General features: G+C 43.9%; 1 protein-coding gene across 4 annotated transcripts in view; it reads right to left on the reverse strand.

The window, feature by feature from the left end:
• The window catches only part of RBM47 (RNA binding motif protein 47), a 78,059-nt gene that overhangs the window by 42,299 nt on the left and 11,199 nt on the right, over positions 1-24,561 (reverse strand). Inside the window, exon 1 of one of the 4 annotated variants that reach the window (XM_063401818.1) lies at positions 84-220. The exons of the other annotated variants lie outside the window; for them this stretch is intronic. The gene's annotated coding sequence lies outside the window, so the exon portion shown is untranslated. Of the gene's footprint in view, positions 1-83; positions 221-24,561 lie in introns of those variants that run through there. 4 annotated transcript variants of the gene reach the window in all.

The raw sequence follows: 24,561 nt of genomic DNA on the forward strand, positions 1-24,561 counted from the left end.
AGACAAGCTTTGGCAAAACCTATAACCCCGCACCATTGCCCTTCTGCCTTTCAGAGCTGGGAAATGAAAGTGGAGAGCGGTACCTGGGAGAAGCTGGAGTGCTCCCGTGGGTGCTGGCTCCGCCGGGCTCCCGCTGCCTGCCTGCCTGCCTGCCGGGGCAGCCCTGCGCTCCACCTCCTCGCTGCCTGCCTGGTCAATGTTTCACCAGGCTGTGTCCCACCCTCCCGGCAAACATCGGCGGGAGAACGCAGTGCCGGGGCCACGGGGGCAGAGCCAGGGCTGGCAAGGTCGCTCCTCTTCTACCTGCCCTGCTCTCCTCGGGGAAAATGGAGCACTCGAGAAAAGGGAAACCTGCTAAGAGGGGGATCTGGGGAAAGCATGTCATGAAGGGTGAAAAAAAAAAAAGGTACATAAGTGCTGCTATTAATAGAAAATTTGTGGCAGGTAAGTCATGATAACTTTCCTCTGTATTGTTCTAAGGTTGGAGGCAAGCCTAGGCGTGCCTTGCTGAGAGCTGAGAGGGAACGCTTAATTTGTGGGAGTACATAAATTTCAAGTAAATCTTTGGCATAAGACATAAGACATAAAATTTGTCATTCAAATGACAGCTAAAACTCCAAAATCATAACGAAAATACCTGAGCTGCAGGATGAAATAATGCAAAGAGAGCCTAAACACGAAGACAGGAGAAAGAAATGGCCAAAGCAATCTGCAACATCCTGCTCTACTCCTGTGCCTTGGCTTTTCAGGAGTGCCTCGGAGTTAAAGCTCTACCTGTGGTAAACAGAGATTTCCTGTTCTCAGGAAGTTAACAATTACATGCAAAGGGCAGACGGAACGGGCTGGCAGCTGAGCACAGCTCTGATAAGGTGGCAGCGCTGCTCCCTGAGGAGGAAAGAATAGCTGCTGAACTTGGGAAGCACCCAGAGGCTGGGACTCAACATGGAGTGGCTGCTCCCAACGTGGGAGACATTTTCTGCACCTAGTATGGAGATGTTTGCTCATGGAGGAACAATGGGAAAATCTAGGCTATGCTGTGTGTTCTGGTTTTGTCATACTGCCTTGTCTGTCATGGGATTTCAATCCTGGTTTGGAGAAGAGCAATTAATTTTGTCTAATTTGGATCCCAAACTCAAACAGTACATATTTTAATGTACATGTTTAAGGAGAAAATATACACCACAGTTGCTCCAGCTAGTCAGATTAGCTGCCAAGACCTACCACATGGTGCAACAATGATCACTGTAATGGGGTCCACTATGATGGGGTTGCTGTTGATCTGGATCTTGTACAGCCTTGCACAGGGTTGGGGATGTCTGTACCCAGTGATGCTGGGCTGAGGGACACCAGCTGAGTCCAGTCAGGTTGGAGAGGCACTCTCTGCTTGCTGGTACACTGCTGTGTGTGCATTCATAGGTGGCCAGCAGCACAGCTCCATCAGCACGACAGCTTGCATGCACATGTGACACTGTTGCTTCAGCGGTGGGCTGTGGCTTGACTCGAGCAGATGTGTCACTGGAACTGGGAGTGCCTTCCCTGAGCCAGGACTCCCCAGGGCCCAGGGCAAGCCTGCAGGGGCTGATGCCTGGCCACTTGCTGCAGCAACACAAGCCCTGTGGCTACAGCCAATACCACATGCCTAGTGTGCCCAGCACACAAAAGCCTGCACAGCTCTCCAAGGTCCATTTGCTCTGCGTGTTTTCAGGTGTGTTGCTCCCTTCTGCCAGTCTGCATTCACCTCCCCTTTTGCCTGGAAAAGGAGAGGCAGAAGGGGCATGCCTCATGCATTTGGTACGCTGCCACCATGGCCTGTGACTGCCTGCTAGGATGGTTCTTCACTGGGAATGGGCAGGATGCTGGCATGATTAGAAAAGGCATATGGACTTCCCTACAGCTGCTAGACACAATCCTGCTGCAGTAGGACAACCTGCAAGACTGATCAATATCTTTTGCATAAACCCCATGAATTCTTAACATCAGTTTGTATACCCTCTGGATGAAAATCCCCCACAGTTTCTTTACAGTGTCTGCTCCCAACCTGTGAGGAAAAGTGTGATAATTGTGCAGGGGAGGGAGAGACCCATCTTCTTCTGACAGTTTCTCAGGCTTGTAAGCCACATCATGTTAGCCTCTTTGTACCTTCAATTCCACAGAGCAGCTTGGAGTCTCAGCTGTGGCTATCACCTCTGAGATCCCCAGGCAGAAGGAGGGGATTTATCTGAAAGAGCTTATCTGGGCTTAAGACCCTGTCTAACCAGATTCAGGGAGCAGGAACTTCTCATGGCAGTCTTGCTCCACCTGGTAATAAATGCTGCTCTCAGAGAGGTGCACTAAATAGGCAAGGGAGCCAAGCTGTTTCTCTCTTCAGTTTGGATAAGGAGCCCATTCAAGATCTCTCATATTTTCCTAACAAAACCTGGTTGGGAAAGACCATATTTCTGTTAAAAGATTTGCTTTTGCCAGTTTGATATTTTCGTGGTTGTAGTAGAATTTCAGCAGAACACTCTGGAGAAGTCCTAGCCACACATCATCAGATATCGTTTTTGTCACTGGTGTGTTCCATGTCATGGTCTGGTCTTTGTCAAGTTGGAAACTGAGGCTGCAGTGGTGAGATGTGGAAGCAGAAGAGCAGCACACTGCTACTTGGGTTATGGAGCCAGCTCAAATTTAGTTTGCCTGGCAGCATAGACAAGGTTACTGCCTGTTATGGGAAGGTTGTACACATACTCAATTTTCCACAGTGCTAACACTTCTACAAATCCTGGTACAAGCCTAAGAGAGTCAAATAGTGTGTAGTATTGACGCTCTGAGGCCAGAGGACTTTGAAGAAACTCAGTTATAGCTGCCAGGTATAGCTACCACAGAAAAATGATGGCTCTACTACAGCACATCTAAAGTTGTATCGTGTCCCCCTGGGCAAATAAAGCAGTGGAAAATTTGATGGGTCCTCCCCCAAAATCTGCCCTTGTAAATTAGCTGATATAAAGCAACAGAAACCAGACTTTTTTTTTTCATTGTTGCACAAGAAGTAAAAAGGCAGCCTTCTCTGTATAGCCATCACCTTGAGAAAACTCAGTCTGTTATTCACACATTTTCCTCTCTCAGAAATGAGGTTTCCACAGGGCTCAGAGAGAGGTGGATGCTTCTGAGGAGGTCGAGTTTGCCCTGGTGTCAGCTGGTCAGAAGTGTGCTGCTTTTGCAGATCACTGGGGGTGGGCTTCTGATTAACACAGGGCTCACAGACAGGGCTGGGCCCATGGAGACTTGGCATATCAGGCTCTTTCCAGCATGCAACCTTTGTCACAGAGCACGGGTTTCAAGGGCAACGTAACACTTGCATATTTACTTACTGCAAATGGAGGAGGTGGTGGGTCGGACAGCATACAGACTGTAAAGTCAAACATTAATGCAGACATGGTATAACCTCATGGCTTGGGAGCAACTATACATAGGGATATTAAAAGTGAGAAAGCACCTAAAATTCACAAAGCTCTTTCAATGAAACATCAATTTACTTACAAATTGTTAACAACCTTAACAACACAGAGGCCAAACAACAAAACTAAAACATGGGTATCAGGTAACAGAGGGGAAATTTCTGTGAATCTTAAGTAGGGTTTAGTTTTGTTCCAGTTCTCTTTCAACAGGTGCATTTGTATTTCATCTTGCAGGGCAACACTTGCTTTGGAAAAGAGTACAGGCAGATCCAGAGGGGCTACTGCAGAGGCTTTGAAATCTTTCCATTCCCAGTAAAGAACCTGCATCTGAGCACATGGGGCCATTAGGAATATGTTTAGACCCATCCCTAAGCACTGTGTCGAAACCTCCCCAGGAGCTACTGGTACAGCACTGATCTCCTCCGACAGGAGCCTCATCCCCTTCTCTGGAGCAGAGGGACTAGCAACTACCTGCTGCTAAAAATCAGGTGGGAGGGGAAAAATAATCGCTGTGAGCTGGGGAAGATCTTTATCACAGTAAGACAGCAGAGACCTGAAGTATGAATTGGGAACGCTCTTTCAACAGTGGCCTGAATGCTGCATACATGAGGACACCTCTCCAGCTGTGGGTTTGACTGGGTGTCTGGAAATCCTACCTGGACATGCCAGCAGTGCAAGATCTACAGTCCTGCCATACCTACTCATCCTTTTGGTCCATAATTTAGTATCTTGTGCTGAGCTTTTAGAGCAAAATGCCCTGTAGATATTTATCTAATGGAGAATGTGTCCTCAGCACTTGACAAAGTACTTCTCTGGATGATAAAAGAGATGGTAAAGAAACTGAAACATTGCTGCTACCTGATCCCAGAGCTGTTTGGCTTGTGGTTTCACTGGAAATGAGTTTCTATTCCCTTACAGGGAGCAGACCTTGCAAAATACACAAGATATGTAAGAAGGCTTGCTCATGATTCACAGAGAAACCAAATGTTGATGGGAAAGAAAATTGCAAGCAGATTCTGTAGCGCTGCCTTCAAAGAATGGGTAACACTGATATAAAATCATATGTCAGGCTAGAAAACACCCTACAAAAACAGGCTTCTTTCCAAAAAACAACCCAACATATCGCACCTTTCTTGTTCACTCCCTTATTTGCAGCTTTTCTTTTCAAAAATAGTATTACAAAATGTTATCATGCAAAGCTTTCAGGGAGTATTGCCTATTTTTACTCTATCTTGTTTTGTAAGACCACACTACATTAGTGATTTGGCAACTTCACACCGTGGACAAATATTTCAAAATATTCCTTTCTTCTGAACACACAGCTGTTAAACCACTTTTACATGTATTGCTGCATTTTGTGATGCCACCCACAGTCAGTCTTAGGAAAGGATCTGGGAGACTCGATGTTTTAAAATCAGGGATGTATATACCTTATGGGTTTGATTTTAACACAAAAGTTTCTCAGCTAAGCTGCTTCTGGGATTTGCTGATGAGACAACTTTATGTAAACAGGGAGAATCTCAGGCTCAGGCTTTGCTGGTGCTGATTTAGAGTCAGGATCCTCACTGGACAGCTGGGAGGAGTATTTGTGGTCTGGATGCTTTAATAATGTCCTCATCTTATCCCTGGGCCCTTGTATCCAGTTGTGGAGACCAGTGCACAGGAGCAAATGGACAGGTCTGGGAGGAGATGCCTTCAGGAGCACCTGTGGCACCAGGACAGCCTGGCAGGCACACCTGCCTTGGCAGGTTTTGGGATGGCACTGGCTTCAGGTAGCAGTGTCAGTGGGTCATTGGTGTGTAGGGACCATGATATTAATTTATTTATTATCTATCCTTATGCCAAGATACATTAGGTTTTAAAATGCTTTGTAAGAGCTGACTGGACATGTGGAGCTCTAAAAAGTTAGGATTTCTAATAAAAGAGAAGACACGTGTTGCTAACAATACCTTAATTCTGCTTTCTTGGGCATTAACATTGGAACTGAAATAGCCTGTAGACATTTTAGCATTGAGAATTCTTCTTACACTGTCCTTAGCACCTTATGTTAAATTTGGGCAAATATTTGCTCTCAAATTCAGTTCCTAACATGTGATGACATGAAGCACCTTCATTACACTCCACAAGTATAGCTCGTTGCCTTGAATGAACCCCAGGAGACAAATAATGTTTCTAATTTAAAATAACACTTAAGAAGATAGTACATACAGAGATTTTATAGCTGAATGGAAAAGAATGGGTCTGAATCAGCCTTTCCAGAACATACTGCCAAGATGATGAATGAAATATTTTTATTCTTATTTGCTTTACTCAAAATCTCAGAGGAGATATTGATACAGATCTCTGTGAGGCCAGTTCCTGAGGATGGTACTTACGTATTTGGAAGCTATTATTTACTTAATTATCTCCATGCAGCCCAAAACATCCCAAAGCTTCAGTACACAGATGCCTTTTACAGTACATCCACCTCATCACCAAATTCAAGGCACAAGAAAAAACATTTGTAGATGAGGAGGATGAAGATCTGAAGGTTGGACCAGCACAGGCGACCTCTTGCTTTGTGGTTTTCCTATCATCTGCCTGTTAGAGGTGTCTGACTGCCTTTCACTTCTCTCTTTTGGTGGAACCCAAAGGAGAGTTCCTGCCTAGGAATAGCAGAATGGCTGAGACACAGCTGGAGGTAGCTGGGTTACCACAAAAACACGCGTTAGTTGAGGATGCCAAGGATACAGTGAGTGACCTCATAATTTCTGAAAAGAAGTTAAGAGAAAATTATGGAGATTAACAGACATGGCTCAGGAGGAACAGGATATTTGGAACTGCTTACAGGGTGAATGATGGATGCAGAGGAAGGTGGGATAGAGCTGGGAGGCGTCTTGTGGATAGAACAGATAAGAGGAAATCCACCATTTCTGAGAGAAAAAAAATAGGATGGGACAACCCATCTGCTGGAGTGAGGTAAGTTGTTTTGGAGGGACAGCTGACGAGACATAGTAATGCTTGTGAGAAGGGAGAAAATGAGGTTGAATTGGAAAGAGGAAGTGGTAAATACAGGATGTACAGATGATGGTTCGGAAGGAGTGCCTGTGAGTCAGGTAAAACAATAGTGTGCTGGAAGAACATAACCAAAAGGACATCTAGTCCCTGGGTGAAGGAAAGATTGGTGGGTAGTGTGCTTTCAAGCTGTGCATCTGGCACCAGTGTACTGCGTGCTGGAAGCCACACTGCTCAAAAGTTGAAGAAATGGTGTCCATCTAGAGAGAGAAATGGAAAAGGGTCAGAGAGGACAGGGCAATGGAGCCCAACCACATTAAAACAGGGATATTAGGGACAAAATTCCTTGTGTGGTGAGGCTGGAAGGATGCAAACTATCCAAGAGGGACTGGTGGGAAAACCAAAGTGATGGGAGCTCAGAGGTTTAAAGATCAGAAAATAAACTGCCTATGGGGATCTGATCAGTTAGGGAACATTTTTGTGACCAGGGTGAAGTTCTTGTTTCACTTTCATGAAGTCAAGCTAAGCAGTGAGGCTGAGAAGGTAGAGAGCTAACAGGGATGTGGGACATTGAATGACAGTCACTGTGTGAGAAATGAGAGATCTTCGGGGCAGCTGGAGAGAGCCTGAGGTGCAAAATTTGGGGAGGAAAACAGGGAAAAATTTGGGAAGAAAATAGGGAGCAGCGTGTCTGCAGATGGTTGACCAGGGGGAGGAAAGAGAGGCAGTGCTGGGTGCAAGGGACTTGTTAACCCTTGTTGACAATCGGTGGTGCAGTGTCAGAAATGGGCGAGCACGGGGATGGGGATGGGGATGGGGATGGGCCTCTGCCAAGGCAGCAGGGAGGGCTGGGGAGGGCAGGTCTGGCTGCTGCCAGAGTGGAAGGAGCAGCAGGAACTGCAGGGGTAAAAGTTGAGGAAGAAAAATGTAAAAGGAACCTTTTTCCTGTTTACGATAAAAATACCCTCAAGCGGATTTTCATACTAATTAGAAGTGTTCATATAAAAGGTGCCTAGGAGAACCAGCGATACTCTCTCTACAATAGCTACATCACATGTGCAAACAGAATATGTTGTTAAACTTGTTTTTTTTCTATGTATGGACTAAAACCAGATATTATTTACTCCAATGCACACACAACCAGTAATAATTTATGCTTGTAGAGTTCCCAACTATTGTATGGAAGCTGGAGAGCTGAGTAACACAATGTTCTGTACCAGAAAACTGCAGCATTTAGCCAGTCTATCAGTTCCCCAGAGTAATTTTATGGTATTTCTATTTTTTAAACTTCCCGGTAACAGTGAAAGTGGATTTGTTTTTCCATGCAAAGAAATTATTTAAGAGAAAATCTGTAACCCGTACTCTGGCAAGCATATTGATGTATTTTCTGAGCTCAGTGGTAAATTGATCTTCAATCTGACTGTCCTGAGGCAAGCAGCATGGCTAGTGAGAAAATCATGATTCAAACTCCCAGGTTACACAATTCATCTTGCTCCTGCTTAAGATTTTAGAATTTAAAAACCTTTCACCAGATTATGCAGAATTCACTTTACAACATTTCATCTTAGGCAGACAATGGATTTTGAGAGCTGACATACAGAACCTTGTTCCACTCACTGCTATGAAATCAGGAGCTGTTCTGTACATGTATTTCAGTGAAAAAAGTGCTGTCTACTTATAAGCACAATCACAGATATTTGTGGTTGGCTGCGTCTCAGTCCGGCTTAGCTGAAGGCTACAATTCAGATTTGAGGCTTGGATTTATTTTTATTAGAACTGGAATTACACACTGTGCTCTCACTAATCTTTGCACAAGATGGAGGGACTCTCAGGACCAGCTTTTTCTTGCAAGTCTCCTGCTTAGAACAAACCTTCTCAGAGGACAACAGTTTGCATTTGAGATTAGCTTCATCTGTACTAGGGCAAGATCTTATAATACTAGCATTATAGAACTATAGAATAATTTTGGTTAGAAGGGACCTTTAAAGGACCCTTCAGTGAATAGACACATCAACTTGATCAGGTTAGCCAGATCCCTGTCCAACCTGAACTTGAACACTTGCAGGCATGAAGTGTCTCACATCTCTGTGGGTAACATGTTCCAGCATTTTACCCACATCATCATAAAAAAATTCTTCCTTATATCTAATCTGCATATTATATCTATAGATATAGATACATCTATTTACCCTCTTACTTTAAAACCATTACCCTTGTACTATTGTAATAGGCCCTGCTAAAAATCTGTCCCCACCTTTCTCTCTTTAGCTACTGGAAGGTGCTAGAAGACCTCCCCAGAGCCTTTTCTTCTCCTGGCTGAACAACCTGAACTCTCAGATTTTCCTCATAGGAAAGGTGGTCCAGCCCTCTGGTCATCTTCATGGTCTTCCTCTGGACTTGCTCCAACAGGTCCATGTCCTTCCTGTGCTGAGACCTCCAGAGCTGAATGCAACACTCCAGCTGTGGTTTCATAGGAGTGGAGTGGAGAAGGAGAATGGCCTCCCTTCACCTGTTGGCCACATTTCTCTTGATGCAGCCCAGCCTGGTCTTTGAGAGGACATTGCCAGCTCATGTCCAGCCTCTCATCCACCAGCACCCCCAAGTCCTTCTCCACAGAGCCTTTCTCAATTCCTTCATCCCCCAGCCTGTCTTGATACCAGGGGCTTCCCTTACACAGGTGCAGCACTTGCACTTAGCCTTGTCGTGCCTCATGCAGCTCCCATGGGCACGCTTCTCGAGCTCATCCTGGTCCCTAAGGATGGCATCCCATCCCTCAGGCATATGAACAGCATGACTCAGCTTGGCACCATCTGCAAACTTGCTGAGAGTGCACTCATTGTCTTTTTGCTTTCAAAACAGTCCCCTAAGCAGTGAAGATTTAAACACCTGAAATGATTTAATTTGATTCAACACAACTCCATTTGTTCCACGATGATATTGAAGAGCACTGAAATTTTGCCTGTGTTGGGGACTCCTAGCTGGGTCATTTTTATGATACTGCACATGAGTCAGGGAAAACTACATTTTTTCCTGCTTTTTAAACAACAGATGGATGAAAACAGCCATTCAGAAATAACATACATGAGTCATAAATGGGTGGTATAGACCACTGTGAAGTGATGAATTGTATTTTAATGATTTACCAAGACTCCAAGAATCACCAGGTTATGAGAAAGGTCTTGAAAGATATCTTAGTAAAGATTGCTAGGCAGAGTCTAAATCACTCAATTTATCACCATCAAAATATCAAATACTGAACCCAAACTGTTAGTGCCCTGTCCCCAAGTGTGAGAACAGTGCCACGAGCCTGTTGGCAGGATTTTTTGCGATTATTGTACTTTCCTTTTTTTTTTTGTAATTCATCACCTGAATCTAGACTGAAACTTGATTGGTAGTCTGGAATAATCCTGAAGTATTCTGCCGTGATAGTCAGTATTTCATGTTACAACTATGTACTTGTGGGCTTTCAAATCCTATTAATGGTGTACATTTCCTTAACTTTTCCTTTGAAGGAATCCCAGCTCACTTGTTTTTCACATGGTGCTTTCACCACCTTTCACCTCCCTTGATATACAGTAAGCTCTGAGGAGAACACTGTAATGATTAAAATCAGAAATTAAAAAGTAATGTTTGGTTTCACCAAGCTTACTGTGACCATTTTGAGTGATAGGATTGCCATTTATCTGATCTCGTACACTAGCCAGATACAGGTTAAAAATGTAGAGATGGGAAATTGAATGTCTTCTCCACTTCCAAAGATTTTCTTCATACTAGAGGACAATACTGTCTCCAGACAAAAAGTACCAGCAGCAAACACCATTCATCATAGGAAAAGTCAGAATGCTCTCATCTATTTAATTATTACAATTGAAAGTGTCTCCAGATCATGAAAAATGTTTCCATACCCATTGCTTGGGCTGGCAGTGGGGACACCAGACTGCTCAAAAGCGTAGAACAGCAGAGGACAAGAACAGGTCCAACACAATAAGGAGCAATGTCTCTGCCGTGTTTTGTCTGGGACCAGCCAAGGCTGCTGAAAATTTCCCATTTGCCACTTATATATGCTTCATTAGAAGAAATAGATTACCTCCTGTTAGACACTGAGTCTGCTGGAGCCAAGGAGAGAACTGCCACTGCAGGACCTTTTGCAGAGATACAGCACGCAGCTCCCAGCTGGCACCAGCTCTGCCCAGCCTCGCTCCTCTCTGCGAGATCCCTTCTAGGCTGGGGCACGAGGATGCTGGAGGAGCAGGCAGGGCTGGGCAGTGCCCGGCACCCGCCTGGGCTGAGGTGTAACCCCAGCACATCCAGGGGAAAGGTGAGGAGTTTCCTCACGAGAGGCCTCTCTCAGCAGTGACGGCGTGTTGGAACACCGGCACTCCTCGATACAAACAAGTGAGGGCAACTCAGCCAGCCGAAATAAACAAATAGAAGCACAGAGAGAGGGGAAATTGCACCTTTTGGATATGCTGCTGTTCTTCATGTGCACATTTGACATTCAGATGTTATTACAATGGATGCCGTGGTTCAGTTATTGATTGAATCCAAGTTACTGAGCCCATTTCTTGTTCTTCACTGATGTCACTTTATTGATAGGCTGAATATAATTCCATTTGCTTGTGGTTAGGTAAATGATAGTGAAAATCTTTATTTTCTTGCAGTGCTAAACCCACTAAAAACATTTAAAAGGCAGAGCATCAATGAATATAAGCTTGTGGGATTACACTGTGTATGAGCCTGAAATTCCAGACTGTGAATCAGTGGATGGTGTGGCAGAGCCTTTAGTGATCCTTTGCACAAAAATGGAGTAAGTCTTGTCGAAACTTCATTCTCATCAGTGTGTTAGTCAATGTTTTGGGTGTTAGCATCTTGCTGATTGCTTTCTTTGTTAAGGAACAGTAAATAAAATGGTACTGTATATCTCCTTTGGTATGCAGATCTCTCACCTGTGATGTTGTATCTCTGAGGGGAGAAGCAAAGGAGAGATGGATTTATAACTCCAGAGTTGTACCAAGGAATTGCCACCATTAAAACAAAGTTCACTCCATCCCTGCACTACTCGTGATGATGTTGACTATCAGGAAGCTCTGCAAGCTTCTGGACTTCTGCAGCCATTAGAGGTGCTGAGGGTATTCTGAAGGAATTTATTTCTAGTGAGCAAACAGTCCAACATGTCCCATGCCCTGGGTCAGCATCCCTTGAGTGTTGTATGGGATAAGCCTACACAGAGACTCCATGTCTGTTTAGTCCTAGAGCTCAGTTCCTTCTGTATGCTAACTGGAAATGGAGGCAAGGGATTGTATTGTCTCAGTTCTGTAAAATCCTTCCCTTGCCACCCATAGGCCTATGTGAAGTAGTATGTATAAGGAAGGAAAGAAGATAAATGATGTTCCAGAAAAGGTGAGAGGAATTCTCATGGCCTCATTAAGAACACATTCCTGGGAAGCTGATTTCTAGAAACTAAATTTTCTATTGATTTCATTCCAGTTGAGTGAAGAAGGAGAAGGTGGGACTATGGCAGTCACTCAAAAAAGGTTTCAGCCCTATCACATTTTGGTGACATTCTTTTAGAAACTTGTGTCTCCAAGATCCTTTTTGCCTTGTAAATAAGATGCTGAAGGAATATGCAGGCTAAATGTCTGCATTTCTAACCTAAAGAAAAACACCATGCTCAGTCATGCAAATTTATGTGTCAGTTAGAATCCACTGACATCCCTGGGATATCAGACACAACTTCTTCTAACATAATGAGTCGGCATTCTTCATTAAAACAAATTAGCACAGTTCCACTAGAGTCAAGGTAGTGATACCGTTTCAGAGGGTTCACAGCAGAGATTCAAGCATTGTGACTAATATCAGGAATAAGTTGTTTTATCCCCTCTGAAACAAAACCTAGAAGTGCTACAGCAGTTAATGCTTATATAAAACCTTAAATAATGCATAAACCATTTATAAAAGTTTTATGAAAGCCTGTATTCCAGGGAGCACAGATAAGTACATATCTCAAAAAAAGCCCATGTAAAAACATGTCTGAGCTCCCAGCAGCCACAGAAAAGCTCTCATCTTGTGAAGACATGCATCTGTGCACACATTTGACACAGTTCTCATGATTTTGTGTATGTATGTGTGCACAAAACCTGCAGTATCCCCTTTAAGAATATTTGTAAATATTAAAAAATTATTAAGTTTTAAAATAATTTTGGTTTTTTAAATATTTTTTTACAGTTACTAAGCCATAGGAATAACAGAGTGGTTTTTTTCTTCATAACACATATTGCTTATACTTTGCCACATTGGCACTCAGATGATAAACCCACAAAACACAGTGGGCCAGAAACAGCTTGTCAGAGCTTCCCCTCCTCACAGCTTCCGACTTTAAGGCAATGGAATTGCACTGATGCTTTTAACAAAGTACTTATCTTTGCTGCAGTATAAGAGAGGGGGACAAATAATACTTTTTTTCTGGTAGTCTGAAGATAAGCAAGTTAATTTAAATTACTGAGTATAATGTCTCTTGCTCTATGTTCTCAAGCACAACAGCAATCCAAGTTTTGCTGTATTGCTGTGATGTCTGTTTTGCTTATTTAGAGGACAAAAGAGGAACTTAAGGTTATTTGTTAATCCACAAACTTTTCAAAAATTATTTTAATTTTGTAAAAGAAAGCACAGATCTCAGTTCTTCCTATGCACAAAAAAAGGGACAAAGTGGGACAAAAGAGACAGACAAGAAGGTCCTCTTGGCTAGGGCAGTATTGTCAGGCTAGTTCAACAGGGTTAAAAAACCATCCTAGTGTAAATAAATGGGAGCACTATAGCTCATGGCTTCACAAAGCACAGCCTGCAACTTACTGGACCCAGACAAAATACACTGTCATGCAATGATGCCCTTGCCACTGAGCCCTCCTCCTGTGTCTCCCCATGCATCTGGTACCTATAGCCATGGTGTAGCTGACAGAACAACCTGCTTCCCAGAGGTACTGTGACACCACTGCTCCCTGCAGTGCTCTCCCCTCCAGCTCAGGCACAGATGGGATGACAGAGCACCTTAAATTCATCTCCACATCAGAAAACTGATATACAATTGGCTTACAATTCAAATAAAAATATAAGGACAGTGTTATTATTTCAGATTTTTGGGGCCCATGTAGCCCAGTAATCTGTCTGCAACAATGATGAAAAACTGACCCCTGAAGAATAGGATACAATACCATTTTATTTACTGTTCCTTAACAAAGAAACAACAGGATGAACATAATTGATCTATTCTGCAAGTCGTCTCCCAGCTTCCAACCATTTTCTGCTCAGGGGACTCCTCCAGCCTGATCTAGATTGCCCAGTGGTGGACCTCTCTTCCAAGTGCTTGCCCAGTCTTCCCTTGACTGTCTGAAAAAAATTGCTGCAACTGTCATACCCTTGGGTAAAGAGTTTCACAAATGCAGCATTTGCTGCATGAAGAAATATCTCCTTTTATTCTGATAAAGGCTCCTAAATCTCTGTCTAACAGTCACTACCTCTTGCATTGGGAGAGACTGTGAACAGCTCACTCCAGACCACTCACTTCACACCACCCCAGATTTTACAGACCTGAATCCAGGAAACCCCCATGGTGCTCTCTCCCTGAGCCTACTCAGCCAGAGGCTAACACATGTGCTTTGGCTGCTTTTTTCCAAGGGATTAGGGAATTTACTAAAATGTTCTTGTTGCCCAGGGTCTCTGCACATCCTTGTGGCAAAACCTCAGCCCTCATCCACCGGTTGGACATTGAGCACGCTGAGCACAACAGCCACGCAAAGCTTGGTGTGGGCTGCTGGTCTCAGCTATTTAATTGCCAGAGTGTGAGTGCTAAATTGCTCTCCTCATGGTGCTCTGCAAAGTACCAAAGATTTTGCTTTACCTCGTGTATTAAGTTTGGGATATTAAAGCTAAGATCTCCTCATTACTCAGGTGCACTCAGTAGCTTTTAATTATATTACCTGACATCATGTCTCCCTTCCATCAAATCATTCTGCCACATTTTAATTTGCCTTATGGCTTGCTTTCAGTTAGCTGCAAGTAGGCCAGAAAACAGAATTTTAATGGTTATCAGCGCTGCAAGAACTCGTATATTTATTGCTGCCTGCAAATATCTGCATGTATGCTACTGAGTAAGTTTTTCATTTGCCCTCTGAAAGCAAAAAATTCAGGATGAGCTCAATCAGCAGACTTTTTAAAAAGCTGGCTTCCTAAGGAACAATTTCTAATGCTCCATGTTTATGCTATTTTAACTTCTCTCAGTAACTGGGCTGGAATGGAAATCCTGACTGATCAAACAGATCTTGTCCAGGCAACATACTTTCAATTGATTTTACATCCATTCATCAGAATCATTTGCTTTAAAAACTGATTTTATGTCTAGCTAGAACACAAACAAACATGTTTAAAGAGGGTACCCCTTGTTTACATGTGCACCATATGGCTACCTGGTTTACCTCCCATACTGGGACAGGAGGTCATTTTTAATTATTCACAGCAGGGGCAGCTCATCATAACCACATCTGTAAAAATCAGCTTGTCCAGTCATACTCCTCACAGGTCTGTGAAGCATCTCAAAAACATATCCTGCCCTGCTCATTATGCAGACCTTCCAGGTGTCTTCTCTCCTGCTGAGGCAGGGCCACCCACCCCTGAGGGTAAGTACTGGCATCCTAAAGAGGAGCAGCTGGAGCCAGGAATGAATATGTGGAGAATGATGGGACAAATGTATCAAATACCTTAGGTTAATTGACAATCAATTAAAGCTAATGCCTAGCAAAACTCTCATGATATTGCAAACTCAGGGCTGAAAGTGGTAGACAGAGGGCTTACATCTCTGCAACTTTAAATAGAAGATGCTGATATTATTTCTCACTTATTTACTTACTTCTGTTTACTATGGTTAGCAATTTTCCAAAGCAAATTTAAGATGATAGTACAGACCAAAATAACTCCATGGCAGCACACTCAATAGGGGTGACCTGATCAGCATCACTTCTACTGGCACAGGTGTTTTAAAACACCACAGTGGTAGCAGACACAGCAGAGGAAGATAATACTGCTGTAGAAGTGCAATGAAATGCTACTCCTGTGAGTCACACTCATGGCCCTTCCCTCCATTCTCAACCGATCACAATGCTGCTCTGCTTTCCCCAGGGACCTGCTGGAGGAGCACTGCTAAATACTTCACAGAGCCCCCAGGATCCCTCTGAGAGACGGCTGGACAAACTGCTTGGACCTGAGAATCACTCATGGATGGGCTCCTTGGTGGGCTTTGCACAGCCAGGGCCCTGATTCTGCGGCAGAGCTAGTCTCAAGTCAGTAATTGCGTGTTCAGTGTCCATTCTTCCGCTTGGTGATTGCCACTCCTTTTGTCACTGATTTCATGCACCACAGGAGCACAGGTCCCATTGGCATCAGCATTTTTCCCCCAGCCTTGCCTGCCCCGCAGCAGTGACCCTGTGCTTCCTGGGTTGGGACCTGTATTACTGCTCAAGCCATGTTTCTCCTGGATTCAAATTACTAGGATCAAAAGTTCAGCAGGTTCTACCCTCAGTCAGTCTGTTGATGTGTTTATTTGTTCCAGTAACCTGCCAGGTCTTCACAGGTCTTAACAAACCCGTGAGAAGATCCTTGCCTTTCTTCAGAGCTGGCTTGACTTGTGCAAGCACAGACTGAGGGGCTGCTTTGGAGGATGAGCAGAGATGAGGGGTTCGTGAAGGATCGTGAAATGCTGTTTGGAGCCAGCAAATTACCATTAAAGAATGCTGCCCACTTATGCAGAAAAACTGGGTGCCAGCCGCTCACCAACCCTGTTATTCAAGTTCTGCAGCCTGCAACAAAAGGCTCCCAGAATTAGCTCTCCCAATCTGGTGGTGAGACACCTCTGATGCCTGAAATGGGTTTGCCTTGGGGTTGTTAAATACCTGCTCCATGTGACAGGTCTAATTAAAAGTTTTTAGCCTAACAAATCCCCATTTGTGAGGGTATAAGAGCTAAGAAGATTAGATGTTAGTTAAACTAGACATAACTGAGAAAACAAAGTTGCTGCTGTTAATTCTTAAAAACGCTACCCCACTGTGTGTGGGTGGAAGGACTGGATAACAAAACTAATAGGGGAAACAAAAGTCTCAGATGGCAGGTATATCCCACCAGAAAAATTGCTTCCTTGAATTTAATATTGCAATGTAATAGGGGAATATATTTATTCTACATACAGATGGCAAAAACAGCTTTAGTAAAAATTGGTCTTGATCTCCTGCATTATCCTTGCAAAGGATACTATAGGTTTACTACTATAGCCCATCAACTAAACAGGTATATACAAATAGCCCCAGAACAAGCTAAGCACAACATAACTCCACAATTTGATCAGAAAGATTGTCTGCTACTGAACTGAGAAACTCGATGAGTCTTGTATTGACTAGCTGGGAAGTCAGTGGCTCTCAAAGACTTTCTACTCTGTCCTTCCAGGGGGGGTCTCAGTTAAGAAGAATCAGCTGCTTTTACATTTTCATAGGAATCAGAAGTCAACTGTTTTATTCTTCCAGTAGGGAACTGCTTGCAATGGCATCCCCAGCAAGAATAGATTAGGGAAACTGAACTTGGATCCACAGCATATTTGTGCCAAACAAATGCTTCTTCCCTACAAAAAAAACCCCACAAAACCCAGGCCATCGGAGCCTCCAGACTCCTCCTTCTCCCCCTCTGCAAACAGACGCATGTCTTATGCTTACTTAGAAATTCTTGACTTTATTCCCAGTGAAACTGTTCAGTTCAGCAGCAGCCCTCTCTATTAGCATCTGCCGCTACCTGTCATTTTGCCTTGTTTCACTCCTTCCTGGGCAGACATCCCATGGATCCCAGGTTTTTATCTTGATGGCTTCATTCTCCCTACCAGCCTCATTCTAGAACACCTGCTAAAGCTGTTAGCACTAATTATACTTTTATTTGAATGTAAATACTTTGCTTGGGAACATAATAAGTATACACCTGAGTCTGGAGCCTCTGTTGAGCTGATCAGTGCCAATGAGGAAGGGGGAGATGTAAGAACTACCTCCACAGAAGTAAGTGAAGTCAAACCTCGTCAGTGAGTGTTCCTGGGTATTGGAATGGAAACCAATTGCACCTTTTAAGGTCCAGAACAGCTGACACCCTTTGGACCCATGTCCTTTAAATACCAGTTGCCCAAACCAGAGGGAAGATCATCACTCTCCCAGGCACAGACCGAGGGTTAGGGTGAGCTCTGGATCGTCCCTTACGTGCAGTGTGGGTGCAGTCATTTGGGTTTGGCAGGTGACACAGCATCCTCCTCTGGAGGCAACCAGCCTCCGTGCCAGAGAGCGATTCTGGGCGTGTTTGATTTACCAGCAGAGATGTAGCTAATGGGGAATAGAGATAGAAACCCAAACTCCTTATTTAACAAGCAAAATAAAGAAATCTTTTACATTTGGAAATACTGAGGCAGGCGATCAAATAATTAGCACTGCAAGTTTGTACTGCCTGCAGCTAGAAGAACTGCTCTCTGTGGAAGCAGGAATGTGGTTGAGCCTGAAAAAACGTGATAAGGGATCTGTACCTAAGATTTTTGGATGGTCTGCATATGTCACAGGTAAGTTTCCACAGAGTTGAAGGAGCATTCAGGACTGGACTCCCATGGGGAAACTCCCTACTCTACCCAGTGAGGATGGCTTGGCAAGCCAGTGCCAGTGGTGCATTTTTACTCCTTCTGAGGAGGTGTATCAAAACTAAAGGTATAGAAACATTTTTTATATATATATCACAAACTGACCCTAGAAACAGCAAAGAAATAAGAAAAAAATAAGAAAAATTCTATTTACCTGTTTTTCTCAACCAAACAAAAAATCAATTTCAGTTTGATTTTTTTCCCCAACACTTTAGTAGTTTCTTCAATTTCCACATAAAGTGCTCACAATTGAAAATCGGAAATATTTTCCTTGGAATTTTAATTTTTATACAGATCAGTCTGTTTTGCAAACTCGACCCAAATGTACAAATACTTTTATTTTTACAAAATCTTCAGTTTTGATAAGTATGTAAGCTGTTTACACATATTTTTATCCTAGCTGGAATCCTGATGATCTTGCATATTGTAAGGAAAAAAGTACAGGTATGGATTTCTATGTTGATGTTTCATCACATGTGTGGGATGAGACTGGCTCTAGCTATGAAATACAAATGTAGTATATACAGATCTTGCTGATCTAGCAGAAGTATTAAATAACAAATCTCCTGGCTCTTTTACAGACGATGATTCAAGCAATCCATAGGTTCCTAGGCTGCTGCACAAGATCACAGCCTGATCACATGTGCGTGATGGCATAAACAGATGAATAATAGCAACTGCATTTTCAGTCCCACCCACATTTCATCTTATTTTTTTAGATCACATTACACCTACACACAATGCTTGGCTAAGATTTACAAACACAGACTACAAGAAAATCAATATGTTGTTTTCGGTATATGTGTATTTCAGTAGGAAATGCTATCTGGGGTTTTCCCCCTTTTTCCTTGTTTGTATTTCCAAGGAAATAGATCTGAGAAAACAAGCGTCAAAATTCATTAGTTGCCATGGGATTTCAAATGCAAAGTCCTAACACAAGTGCAGGTAAGACTGGACTAGAGTAGGAAACAGCTGACCTATTATAAAATATTTCTTCCTGGCTTTCCCATGGGGCTGCTGTCAGCTCCAGCACATGCCATGACCTTGGCTCTGTTGAGAACTGGAAGAGTATTGGCCTTGACTTGAATGGAAGCAGGACCAACCCCTACTCAGACAGTTTCATACCCTACGTGTCAGATGTGCGTGCCAGCATTATGCAACAAGGTGAAAAATGAAAACCTGTCAGGCACAGAACTGGTGCACTCAAGGACATACTGGTATTTGTTTTGCAGATTTGCCACTCTAACAGGGATTAACCACGTGCCATTGATAGCTGCCGTGATAAAGTCAACCAAAACACTTCATTTTTTAACTTTCAGAACATGATCAAAACTTTTGAGGGAAATGGCTTGTTTGGCCTCAAGTTTTTATTTGAAGAAAAAATTAAAGTAGGAAAGAATTTACTTTTTCCAGTCTTCTCTCCCCAATATCCCCCTCCTTTGTCCCCCAGCTAACAAAGCAGCAGATTGAATTCACCTCCCAATTCCTTTAATTATTTTTTCAACCAAGTGGCTGAAAAAGTCGCCAACCTTCACTTTCTGGAAATTCTTTGGTGTATTACTGCATAGCAGAGTGGTGTGACAAGGATAAAGAGATTAGAAGTAATTTCATATAACTCCTGTCAAAATCTGCAGAAGGCTTTTACTGGTAACTCTGAGAGCTGCTGAAATTCTTCATTAAAAACTTTCAATATATACGGGCAGGAAATCTCTAAGCTCTAAGACACAAAGTAACCGAAACAGAGGGAGAGAAGGAATATTAAATTAAAATCTGAATAGAAAGAGAATACAGAGGAAAAAAACCAAAAAACCACTCTACTCAAGTACAACAGTAATAATGCATGTTATCTCCATGGGGGTTGACACCAATTCAGCTTTGAAAGCCAGAAAACTGCATGCTGATTTTCACCAGTTTCAAGTAAAGGGGCATAACCTGTGCAGGCACAGGCTCTCCTTGCTAGCCCTGGACTGCCCAGGTGGCTGTGAGCTGCTGTTGATGGTCACTGCTGCAAACTGCCTTGGCTCACACAGAACTCTGACTGTGTTTTCCCTGCTTGTTATACTCTTCACATATAGCCTAGGCAGGTGAAATCTGGCCTGTAGATGAAGAATGTTTCCTGGTATGGTGGGCAGGCATGGCCTCTAGCATTATCAGTGTGAGAAAGCAGGGGTGAAGCACACACAGAAGGAACTAGATATGATCTGGCCAGCCTACAGACCTGACTGAAAAGCTTTGAAGACAAAAAGAGCGTGGTTTACATTCTCTGTGGTTGTTCTATTAAATGGACAGAGGAATGGACAGATATTAAATGATAATGTCAGTCCTTCATCTTTTGAAAAGTTACTATTGTGTTGCAAAGCAATCACCAGGTATTGCAGGTCTTCCTCAGAGCCCGTGGCCTTGCAGAAGAACAGAGAAAGTGCAGATGAGCACGAGCACAGGTGCATGAAAGGGAATGTACTCCTACCACCATGGGTTAGGAGAAGAGTTTAATTTTTTTGTCCCCTATTAGAGGTACATACTCTTCTATTTGCTTGGGAAGTCCTTTTCTATCTTCATGAATCATTCACCCATTAGTTTCCACAAACATGTTCACACCTCAGGTTTGCTCAACGAAGGCTGTAGCACGATCTGATGTGTTGCAGCTCACCCAGGACAGGAGTTTTTGTCCTTCAGCCATTTGCTATGAATGAGGGAGGTTGCTCTGCGTGCTTCATTTCTGACTCTGGATTTCAAGCTGGTTGACCAGGAGATGCCTTCCCTCTGGTATCTCTGGTACCCAGTGCAACAAGTGTTTCTCAGTTGTCCATTTCTGCTTTAAAAGAACCAAAGCTTTGCCAGTATGCACTGGCTAGGAAATGTAACACATTCATCCTCTGAACCTGCACCTTTCTTGAGTCACAGTTGCTTTTGGGATGGTTTGATGGGAGGGAAAGCAGTTCCATTGTACAGCTGTGCCTCAGGCCTAGGCTGCCTGAAGGTGAAGTGCAAAGCAGAAACACAGCCCTGTGTGGTGGGCAACCCTGAGTCCACAGTCCCATCATCTCAGCCTCTGACCAATCTCTGGTTCCTCCTGTTCCTGAAAACAGCTTAACTCCAGGCAGCTATCACTTGTAACTCTCATCCATCAGGAAAAAGAGAGTAAAACACCCCAACAGCACAGAGTGAAATGCTACATTTGACTTCTGCCACTTTACAGTCCACTTTAATAAACAGGTCTCTAGAAGAGGTGCACTGTGGTGGCCAGAACCACACTGAACATATTCCCTAAGCAAGGAAATGTCTAACCCTAGTACACTTAGCATGGGTAATATCCCAGTCCTCAGCATGCTCCTCACTATTTATCTTCCATAATGTTTTGCTTCTTTACCCCCTATCTTTTCTTACCATGAGAGGACACCAGCCTCATTTATGTTTTCAGCTGTTTATTCAGCTGCAATGCTGTCAGTGAAAAAGGCTCTTCCTGCAAGGTTTTGGTCACCTGTCCTGCTTGGCCAGTCTCACCAGATCTCCAGCTGACCAGCAGGGATGCATGTGGGACCACTGCATCCTCAAACCAGCCCCTAGGCCAGCACAGTTCAGACTGTGAGTGACTCCCACCCCTGAGAACCCACAGTTCGTTCCTCCCTCTTTCACCTCATGAATGTGCAGGGATGGGGATAAAACAGAGGAAAGGGCCATGGCACAGGAATGACAACCTAGGATCCCCCTTCCCAGCCCAATACCTAACCAGCTGTGGGTGATGAGGATGCCTCTACTTGTGAGTTCTCCTCTTGGCCCGAAAGATCCCAGACTATGCAGTGGCAAGGGGCTGGCAGCTCCTCACCCCAGCCACTTATTTCTGGTGTACCCTAACACAGGTCTGCAGCCCGGGAGGGACAAAAGCATCTCAGGGCTTTCCTTGGCACCCTCCAACCTGACAAGTGGTACCACTGCCCTCACTCCCATGTTTCACCAAGTGAAGGTGCCAGCCTGGGCCTGGGTGGATCTTGCAGACGTGTGCATGTGGGAGTGAGTGGTGCAACGTGCTGCTCCCCTGGAGTACCTCATGTTTGGAACGTGAGTGCAGCAAGTTTGATCTCATACTGCTCTGGACCCTCACGGGAGACAATGGCCTCCCACACTCGCCGTGCAGTAGAGAGGGGGCCTTGCTCCTGCAGAGAAGCTGGGCTCAGACACCAGCAGTGGCTGCTGTCCCCACCATTCTGCCAGAGACAACGAGGTGAGCACCTGATGCACTAGGGGAAAGGGGAACCCACAGCTAAGGCAAATCAAGAGGCTCTTGATTACAGGTTTCTGCCTTTGGTTTGCACATGGATCCTGTGTATCACTGGCTAAGTCGTTTAAACCAGGCTTGGTACAGATGGTGACCAGTGGCATGTTCCTTGTTTTCAGATGGGAACATTTTCTGGACTGAAATTTGCTTGCAGGAGCAACGAGCACTTGGAGCTGCATGGAAACTGCTTGGGAAATGTATTTTGAAAATGTGGATCTTAAGTAAAACTAAGTTTTCTGGGAAGTAGAGTCATGAGGAGAGCAGGATGACTGACTTACACTAGTAGCTGAAGTACAAATAAAACAAGAAAAGAAGACAATTTGTTTTGCCTCAAGGCAAACATTTAATTTCTGAATTCTTTACCCCATTTCTATTGTTAAATTTGGTAATATTTTCTAAAAGAAACATCACTCTAAAGCAAAAAAAGAGAAGTGATTGCGTAATTTTGAAAACATGGAAACAGCACTTCAACTTATTTGTGTACATGTATTTCTGATCACCCAAAATAACCTCTTAGCTTGATATAAGCCTGTAGCTAGAGTTTGTTTACCCTTAAGTCCACTGTTCAGTGAAAATGACCTTTAACTAAGCAAATTCACCTGTGCTTGGCCCTGGCATCCTAAACATATAATCAAAACTATGGCAAAGTTCTTAATTGATATCCCGTGTCCCTATTTTTTAGTAAATAAATATCAAATGGTTGTTATGCAGATTATCTCATTTCTGTTTGTAAGTATTTAAATGTTATAGCAATGAGCACCACTAAAAAGCCAAAGAGTAATAAATCTCTCTTCAGAGCAAAGGAATTCAAGAGCATGAACCATTTACATCCTGAATGGCAGGAGAAAAAAAAATTAAGTATTTAAAGTTCCTTGTCCACCCTCATTTTTATGGATGGCATACAGCAAGGTCCCTTCAAAAAACCTCATCAGCACTGAATGTGTCAAAAAACCAGGATCATACTATAATAATATATATAACAGAAGGCAAACTAGGATTGTGCAGACTATAAATCTGGCACTTCATATTTTTTATGAGTAGGATATATCTGTGCACAGTTTCCTAAGCTTCCCTGCATTTTTTTTTAAGCAAACTGAAACCCAACCCCAAATTCCATCATGAGCCATCCTACTGATGCGTGTGTCACCAGAGGGGTAGCACATGATATTTACTGCTTGGACTTCTGTTTCACAAAGGAACAGTAAATGACAAAGGCAGGGCAGCAGCAGAGAAGGAGAGAAGAGGCAGGAATGGGGGACTTCTTATAGCTTCTTGAGGAAAAGTTGGAGTGGTGAAAACCCTTGGATTCACATCCTGAAGTGCTCTGGCTTGGGCTGCTGCAGTCTCCTTGGATGACTTGCCCTTTCTTCCTGCCCTTGTCCAGTAGCAATGCCTCAAACTCCCACATTTCCTTCCTCCTGTCAGTCTCTAGCCCTAGAACCCCTGCGTGGCAGGCTCTGAGTGCAGCCCCCCATGTCAGACCTTGCTCCAAAATGTGCTATCTCCCTGCCCAAGCACCACTTCTCAGTCATCTCTGAGTTATCACATCCCTTTTTCCATCAGCCTTCTGACTCTTCATCAGCTCTTCAAGGCAGATGGTGGTCTTCCCTCTCCTGCCTCTTTGTCTCCCTTCCCTTCCCTTCCCTTCCCTTCCCTTCCCTTCCCTTCCCTTCCCTTCCCTTCCCTTCCCTTCCCTTCCCTTCCCTTCCCTTCCCTTCCCTTCCCTTCCCTTCCCTTCCCTTCCCTTCCCTTCCCTTCCCTTCCCTTCCCTTCCCTTCCCTTCCCTTCCCTTCCCTTCCCTTCCCTTCCCTTCCCTTCCCTTCCCTTCCCTTCCCTTCCCTTCCCTTCCCTTCCCTTCCCTTCCCTTCCCTTCCCACTAGGTTCAGCCTGTTCTTCAGGAGCCCCATGCCCCAGTACCTGTTTCTTTGCTTTCTTTATCTTTAGATGCCCTATAGACTGCTCTTGAACTCAGGGCAGAGAGCCCAGCAGGCTCATGCTAGAACTTGGACTCAAAGTTTTTCTCAGAGCATGGGCAGTGTCAACAGTGGGTTTGGGAACTTGGAAGTTAAAAGCTGAAGTTTCCACTAAACACATGGAAACTGTTTTCAAAGGTTTATATTCTGCTTTGACCTCTGCACAAGAGACACTTCCCTGCT

The sequence above is a fragment of the Prinia subflava genome, chromosome 7 (assembly GCF_021018805.1).
Source record: "Prinia subflava isolate CZ2003 ecotype Zambia chromosome 7, Cam_Psub_1.2, whole genome shotgun sequence".
In the NCBI taxonomy this organism is placed as follows: domain Eukaryota; kingdom Metazoa; phylum Chordata; class Aves; order Passeriformes; family Cisticolidae; genus Prinia; species Prinia subflava.